The sequence below is a fragment of the Ursus americanus genome, chromosome 9, assembly GCF_024610735.1.
Source record: "Ursus americanus isolate L20-20 chromosome 9, mUrsAme1.1.p, whole genome shotgun sequence".
Taxonomy (NCBI): domain Eukaryota; kingdom Metazoa; phylum Chordata; class Mammalia; order Carnivora; family Ursidae; genus Ursus; species Ursus americanus.
This window is the reverse complement of record NC_142135.1, coordinates 61,415,074-61,423,340: the sequence shown is the minus strand read 5'-3', so window position 1 is coordinate 61,423,340 and position 8,267 is coordinate 61,415,074. Positions and strand designations below refer to the sequence as shown.

The window sequence follows — 8,267 nt, the reverse complement described above, 5'->3', positions numbered from 1 at the left end:
AAAGTTAGCTTTAGGGAAAGTCTACCACTCACTAAGTACAGCCACCAGTATGGATCATCTAATCTGCCTTTCAGTGTATCACTGAGAAGAAAGAAAGTGCAAGCAAGGATTACTTAAGAACAGTTTTAATGTGAAAGAAAGGGACCCAAACGCATAATAGGAAATCTTCAGGAGAAAAGAGAGAATGTAGAAAACTTCAAAAAAAGAAAAACTTCAAAAAACTTCAAAACAAACCAAAAAAAAAGAGAATGCAGAAAACGGGGGGCACCATTTCTTTTCCACTGACAAAATATGAGAAACAACTACCTCGCTAACTAATGAGTGAATAAAAATAGGCAGATTTTGGAAAAAAGAAAGCATTTGGAAGAAGGGACCCTCCCTTTTAGATGGCTTTTAGCCTAAGAGCACCCTGAAGTTGGCACCACTTTGAGTGGTTAAGATCATGGGAGAAAACATACACTTTTTCTGTCCTGAAGAAATGAGAACAGAGTTCAGAGTGACCAGACACACTGGAGAGTCTTGGAGGAAATCCGGAAAAAGTGAGAGAAAGAAAGGGGAATCCTCTAATTCTATGTTTAAGTTTTGCAATGCTTTGTTCGATCCCTGGTCTAACCTTATCCATGCATATGTATAACAGACTCCAAACCGCGGAGTTCAGTAGGAGACCCACCAAGTTAATCAAGACAAAATTCAACCATTTTGAAGGAGTAAAGCAGAACTCAGAGTTTCTAAATTATAGAATTCATGATGTGAGGTTACAGTACAGAATTACTCAGCAAAGAAGAATAGGAAAATATTACCCACTCCCAAAAGAAGAGAGGACAAAGAAAGACTGAGCCCCAAAATGACCCAGATGTTGGAAACAGCCGGCAGGATTTAAAAATGGATTTTACAACGATGCTGAATAAAGTAAAGGGAAATGTACTCATAACAGATGAATAAACAGAAATTCTCAACAGAGAAATAAATTTAAATGAAAATTCTAGAATGTGGAATGTAATATCTGAAGTTTAAAATTCAGTGAATGGATTTAGCAAAATGGAGGTGGCAGAAGAAAAGGTAAGTAACCTTGAAGATAAATCAGTAGAATTTGTCTAATCTGAAGAAATAACAGAAAAAGACAGGGGGAGAAAAGGATGAGCACTTCAGGAACTTGTGAGATAATATGCAAATGTCTAATATACAAGTGTAATTGAGTCCCAGAAGGAAAACAGAGAGAGCACAGGAGAGAAAAAAAATATGTGAAAAATAGTGGTTCTGCGGGACGCCTAGGTGGCTCAGTCAGATAAGTGTCCAGCTCTTGATTTCGGCTCAGGTCATAATCTCGCAACTCTGAGATGGGCTCTGCACTTAGAGGGGAATCTGCTTCTCTCCCTCTCCCTCTGCCCCTCCCTCCATTTGTGATCTCTCTCTCTAAAATAAATAAATAGATAATTTGAAAAATACATATTTAAAAAAATATAAAATAATGGTTGTGACTTCCACTTCTGGCCGATATGGAGTAACATGGACCAGATTTACCCTCCTATGTAAAGCAACAGCAACAACAATAAAAATTAAACAAGATACATGAAACAACAGTTTTCAAGACACTAGACATCAAACAATAAAGGACAGTGATGACTAGAGATGGGAAATAAGGTTAGTACTACGATTTCTCCAGCTTACTGCCCTAAGAGAGTTCCCAGGCTATACTGAATGGAAAACGAACCCACTTGGGCCCAGTCTCCCCAGTCAGCTCTGATGAGACAGAGCTGAGAGTCTGAGGAGAACAAAAGAGTTGAAGTTTGTAGGACAGAATATTAGAGTTACAGAGAGAAATTCCTGGAGATTACAGAGGGTCCTCTTTAGGCGAACAGAGAACTGATAGGGGCATGTATATGGTGAGGAGACTCTGTGAGGCCATAGAAGGAATGATCAGAAAGGATTTAGAGGGAACAGTGCCTGGTACTCAACAGAGCTAGGAATAGTGCCTGACCTTACCATTCTGAGTTACACTCTGGAAAGGAAAAAGATGTTGCTTTGAGAAATTGAGGAAGACCTAAACACATGCAAAGATACACTGTGTTCATGGTCAGAAGACTCCATATTCTTAAGATGTCAGTTCTTCCTGAATTCACTTACAGGTTCAATGCAATCCCAATCAAAACCCCAGCAGATTATTTTGCATAAATTGACAAATTGATTCTAAAATCCATATAGAATGTAAGTACCTAAAACAGCAAAAATAAATTTGAAGAAGAACAAAGTGGGAGGACTAATGCCTCCTGATTTAATACTTATTATAAAGCTACAGCAATCAAGACAGTATGATACTGGCATAGAGACAAAGAGATCAAAGGAATAGACTGAAGAGTCCAGAAATACGTCCATCCATACATGGATAACTTATTTCCACAAAAATGCCAAATCAATTCAATGGACGAGAGATAATCTTTTAACAAGGTAATGGAACAGGTGGATATCTACACATAAAAATGAACGTTTATCCATATCTTTCTATTATATTGAAAAATTAGCTCAAAATGGGTCATAGACCTAAATGTAAAATCGAACACTACAAAACTTCAAGGAAAAATTTATGAGAAAATCTTTGTAATCTTCAGTTAGGTAAATATTTTTAGATATGACCCCAAAAATATGATTAAAAAAAATCAGCAAGTAGCATGATGGTTGCCAGGGGCGGGGGAGAAGGAAATGGGGAGTTGTTAATTAATAGATATAGAATTACAGTTTTGCAAGATGGAAAAGTTCTGGAGATTGATTATACAACAATGTGAATGTACTTAACACTAAATTGTACAGTTAAAAGTGGTTGAAATGGTAGATTTCTTTCATCACCAGCAGACATGCCCTTTGAGAGATGCTAATGGGAATTCTTCAGGCTGAAGGAAAATGACACCATATTGAAATTCAATCTTCAAGTAGGAATGAAGAGCACTGGAAATAATGAGACTTATCACAATGCCAAGAGAGTCAGTTCATCAGGAAGACATAGTATTCATAAATGTTTTTTCTCTCATAACAGCTTCAAAATTCATGAGCTAATGACAGAATCAAGGGGAGAAAAAAACAATTCTATAATCATAGTTGAAGATTTTTAACACTATTTTTCAGCAATTGATAGAACTAAAGATCATCAGTAAAGATATAGATGGATCTAGGATGGCTGGGTGGCTCAGTTGGTTAAGGAGCTGACTCGATTTCAGCTCAGGACATGATCTCAGGGTCCTGGGATTGAGCCCCAAGTCCTGCTCCATGCTCAGCTAGGAGTCCGCTTGAGGATTTTCTTTCTCTCCCTCTCTCCCTCTCCCCCTGCCCCTCTGCCTGTTCTCTCTCTCGCTCTCTTTAAAAAAAAAAAAAAAAGATATAGATGGATCTGAACACCTATCAACATCTTGACCTAAATGATATTTATAGCACACTACACTCAACACTAGTTGCATTATACATATTCTTTTCAAGTGTACCTGATATGCTTACTGAGATAAATCATATGCTGGGCCGTCCAACAAGTCTTAAATAAGTTTAAAAGGATTGGAAGCATACAAGATATGTTTTCTGAGCATAACAGATTTAAGTTGGAAATCAATAACAACAAGACATTTTGGAAAATCACTGAAATTATAGAAAACCCTCCTCATTTCTTTAGTGAAGAAATTACCAAAGAAATGATAAAATATTTTGAACTGAATAATAACGAAGCATAAAATCATAAAGCTTTTAAAGGGAAACATAAGATAGTATCTTTGCGACTTGTGAAAAGCAAAGTTCTGAAATGTAAAGCAATCACCATAATAGAAAGAATTGATTAGTTCAATGTATCAGAATTAAAAACCACTTAACAAAAGGCATTATTAATAAACTGAAGACATGGGGCACCTGTGTGGCTCCATTGGTTAAGTGTCCCACTCTCGGTTTCAGTTCAGGGTCATGATCTCAGGGTCCTGAGATTGAGCCCATGTCAGGCTCTGTGCTCAGAGCCAAATCTGCTTGAGGTTCTTCCTCCCTTCCTTTCCCTCCCTCTCTGCTCCTCTCCTCTGTTTCTCCCCGTTTGTGCTCTCTCTAAGATAAATACATAAGTAAGTAAATAAATAAATAAAATATTTTAACATAAATAAATAAAAATAAACTGAAGAGGCATGCCACAGATTTGAAGAAAATATGTATTGTAAAATATGGGTCTGACAAAGGACTGGGATGCAAGGTATATAAAGAACTCCCACAATTCAATAATAAAAACAAAATAGCTTGAATTGAATACGCACATCAACAGGCATATGAAAATGTGGTCAATATTATTAGTCATCTGGGTGATGCAAATTAAGACTACATAGATATACCACTACACACACATCAGAATGAATAAAATTAGAAAGATTATTAATACCACATTTTGGTAAGGACGTGCAGCAACTGGAAAGCTCATATATTGTTGTTGGGAATGTCAATGTGACAACTATTATGGCAAAAGATCTAGCATTTTCTTGTAAAACTAAATATACATTAACCTATGATCCAGTAATTCCATCTCTAGGTATTTACTTAAGATAAATAAAAGCCCATATGCACATAAAAAGACTTGTACAAAAGTATTCAAATCAGCTTTATTCATAATAGTCCAAAATGGAAAATAACCCAGAGATCTTAAAATAGGAGAATGATAAACAAAGTAGGGCATATTCAAATAATGGAATACTACTCAGCAATGAAAAGAATCAACTATTGTCAGGCAACAGTATGACTAAATCTCAAAAACATTATGTTGAGCAAAAGAAGCCAGACAAAAATTGTACATACTATATTATTTAATTTTTATGAAGTTTTAAAACAGTCAAAATCAATCAATGATAGAAATTTTGAATAGTGGTTTTCTTGGGGTGGGATTAGTATCAGTAATTGGAAGGGGCATAAAGGATCTTTCTGGGATGATAGTGATGTTCTGTAATGACAGGCTTTGGGTTATGCAAGTATTTGCACTTCTCAGAACTCAGAAAAATTTGTGCATTACATTGCATGTAAATTTTACATCGAAAGAAAAAGAAAAACGAATATTGAAATCTAGTTAATGACAGGAATGCTGAAGTACCTAGAAGGACATACATTTGTCTTCAAGTTCTTGTAAAATGCATGGAAACATGCAATGTATAGATGTAGGAATAAATTTATAAAAAAGCAAGTATAGTAAAATGTTGATGCTAGAATCTAGATGATGGGTATATTGTCATTCACTCTAAAATTCTTTCAATTTTGCCCTGTTTCAATATTTTGCTAATAGATTTTTTGAAAAAGTTCTATACCCAACACCTTGAGAGAGAAGAGAAAACATAGCATTGGGGTGCACTGGGCCTGCGGGGCTGGAGCTGGAAGGGTCTGTGTTGGCAGTAAAGATGATGTTAGGGATCTTGGAAGAACTGCCAACAGGTCTGATGTTCAAGAAACCACCCCCCAACTCTTGGATGTGAACCCTCATGACAGAAAGTGGCCTCAGAAGTGAGTCTGAGCATCTCCAAGTCACAAGTGGAACCACTGTACCTAATGGTTTTGCACAGACAGCTGCAGATGAAGTGAGAGAGAAATTGAGCTCATCGTGCAAACTGTAGAAATGAAGTGAGATGTATTTTGATGTTTCAGTGGAAAGTCTGGCTCAGGTTTATTGCCTGAAATCGGTTGATGGTTTATTTATGGTTGTTTGGGAGTTCGAAGATTACCAGTTCAAAGAAACAGAAGAAGTTCTAAAGGATTTCGAAGAATCGGCTAGAAACTCCCATGCTCAGACCCTTAAAAAATATGGAAAATTAATGCCAGTTTCAAGGAAAAAATTACAAAAAGATAAATCAGAATTCAAGTAAAGGTAAGATTGATAATGGACGAGGAGACAAAACAGAAGACAAAGATGTTCAGAGTTTGCTAACACTGGCTTAGAGTCACATGTCTTCTTCGACTGAGGAAAATCCAGCTATCAAAGTGATACCAACAGTAGTAGGTTCTGACTTGGCATCTTGCAAAGATGAGACTGACGAAAGCTCAAAATGAGAAACCAGTCCTCAAGTGTTAAAGTTTAGAGTCGCATGCAAAAAAGTTTAGAGAAACACGCTGTACCTCAACTCAGGCTGCAAGAAATCTAGAGGTACTGTTCAGGATTAATTTACGTGGAAAGTTGACATGACCAACTATCACATGGAGACTTTTTTGAAAATCCATGATAATCAAATCATTGCAGGCATTGCACTGGCAGAAGAGAGTCTCCACCAAAGAAACATCTCACATTTTGGACCTACAACTCAGATCTGCTCTCCCTACGGGATGCTCAGGCTCTGTGTTCCTCAATCCGCTGAGAGCATAGCTGATGGGATTATGGAACAGGGACATTACCAAGAGAGGGGGCTGTAGAAGCTGGTGATAATAATACATTGGCTGTGAATAGGGCGCCAAGTAGTAGCTCCTCTTGATTGACCAAGAGCCAACTTAAAGAAGGCAAACTGTCCTGGGGCTTGCCCATAAGTGCTGTTCAGTGGGATATCTACCTGTAATTGACCACAGAGACCTGGCTCTGTTGATATTATTGTAGCAGATATGCCATTTGGAAAAAGGATGGCCTCCAAGAAGAGAAACTGTAACCTTTATCCAGCTTGCTTACAGAGTTGAACTGTATCTGTGGACCTGAGACAGGCCAGGCTATGCTACTTACCAGGACCGGAAATGCTCTACCAGGGTATTATCTCTAATGAGACACATCTGGCATAAGGCAGCTACTATCTGGCGAGCACAGAGGGTCTTCCTGCAGGAGTTTGTGTTCTGAAACCTCCATCCCACGCTGTTGATCATCCTTCAGAAGAAGATGGAGAAAGAGAACTCTCTGGTAATGCAAAGAATGCAGGATTGGTACTTCCCAACACTGGAAATGTCAGCACAAACAACAGAGAAAACTCGCTTTAACAAAAGTGAGGTTGGCACTATTTAAACTGTTCTAAGGCTCTTCACTCTGATTAGCGAAAGATGTGAATGTCATGTGATGGGATTGAAAAAGATCGTATTAGGAAGCAGAGCTTTTGTTTAGATCTGTTCTGAAGAAGTAGCTGGGCATTTAGTACTTTCCTTAAAATGCTTCAAAAATGCCCAGATAAAAGCCTACTGAAATGCCCTGGGATTTGGGTTTAGAACAGTTTGTTTTCAGGTTTTAGAGCAGTTCTTGCTTCCCACTGCATTACCTCGACCTTAAAAAACGAAGTCCAGGACAAGGCGAAATCTCACGGGACCTATAGGAAAGTTTGCCATCTGCCTTGAAAATGAAAATAGGCACCCGTTATTCAGATTAATATGCAGAACTAAAATAGAAGACTGGATTTATCGAAGGAAGTGCAAAGATCTTTTTTCTATTAGTATAGGAAATGTCTATGTATAAACAGTAGCAAATACACTGATAGATGAAGCATGGGAACAATAAGCCAGATTAAAAGCAAATTCATTTTTCTTTCAGCAAAAAAAAAAAAAAAAGAAAGAAAGAAAACAGCATTAAAAAAAAAAAAAGATGCTCTAAACAAGGAGTATTCAGACAGCAACAATCTCTTAGATCCTATCTCCTAAATATGCACAAAATCAATAGGAGGATGGGAAGTATAGACTGAGGCAAACTCCCCAAAAGACAAAAAGATGGAGAAATAGAAGAACAAAGATAAGAAAATTAGAGAATTAGGCAACATTAACTAAGTCATATTCCAGGCAGTGAGAATTGAAAACATGTGACAAAAGAAATTATCAAAGAAGAAGGAGGAGGAGGAGGAGGGGGTAGGGAGAGGAGGAGGAGAAGATAATAAAAAATATTTCCAACAACAGGTTGAAAAGAACACGCTTTCCTCAACTGAGCAACTAAGTGCGTAGCACAGTGACTAGGGGGAAAAAATGACCACTACCAAGAAATTTCAGAATACTAGGGAAAAAGATATGATTTGGAAAACTTCCAAACATAGTGCAGGGGAGGGGCTGGGGTGTGGGGTGGGATGAGGAGGGCAGCAGAAGTTGTCAACAAGGCTGGGGACCACAATGGCATTTGACTCTTAATTGCACCACTGTTGTCAGAAGATGATGGAATTGTGTCTTCCAAATTCTGAGAGAATTATTTCCAATCTAGGATTTTATGGTCAAACAGTCAAGCGGTGAGATTTTAAAAGATGCAAAATATTGATCTTCATTCATCCTTTCTCAGGAACCTACTGGATGATGCTCAATCTTTTTAGAAAAGATATGGAATTTGGGAAACAAAACCC

At 37.6% G+C, this 8,267-nt stretch overlaps 1 pseudogene; it reads left to right on the top strand.

The window, feature by feature from the left end:
* The first annotated feature begins 5,471 nt into the window (after positions 1-5,471).
* Positions 5,472-6,939, top strand: LOC123800482 (tRNA (guanine(6)-N(2))-methyltransferase THUMP3 pseudogene; annotated as a pseudogene).
* Positions 6,940-8,267: the final 1,328 nt, after the last annotated feature.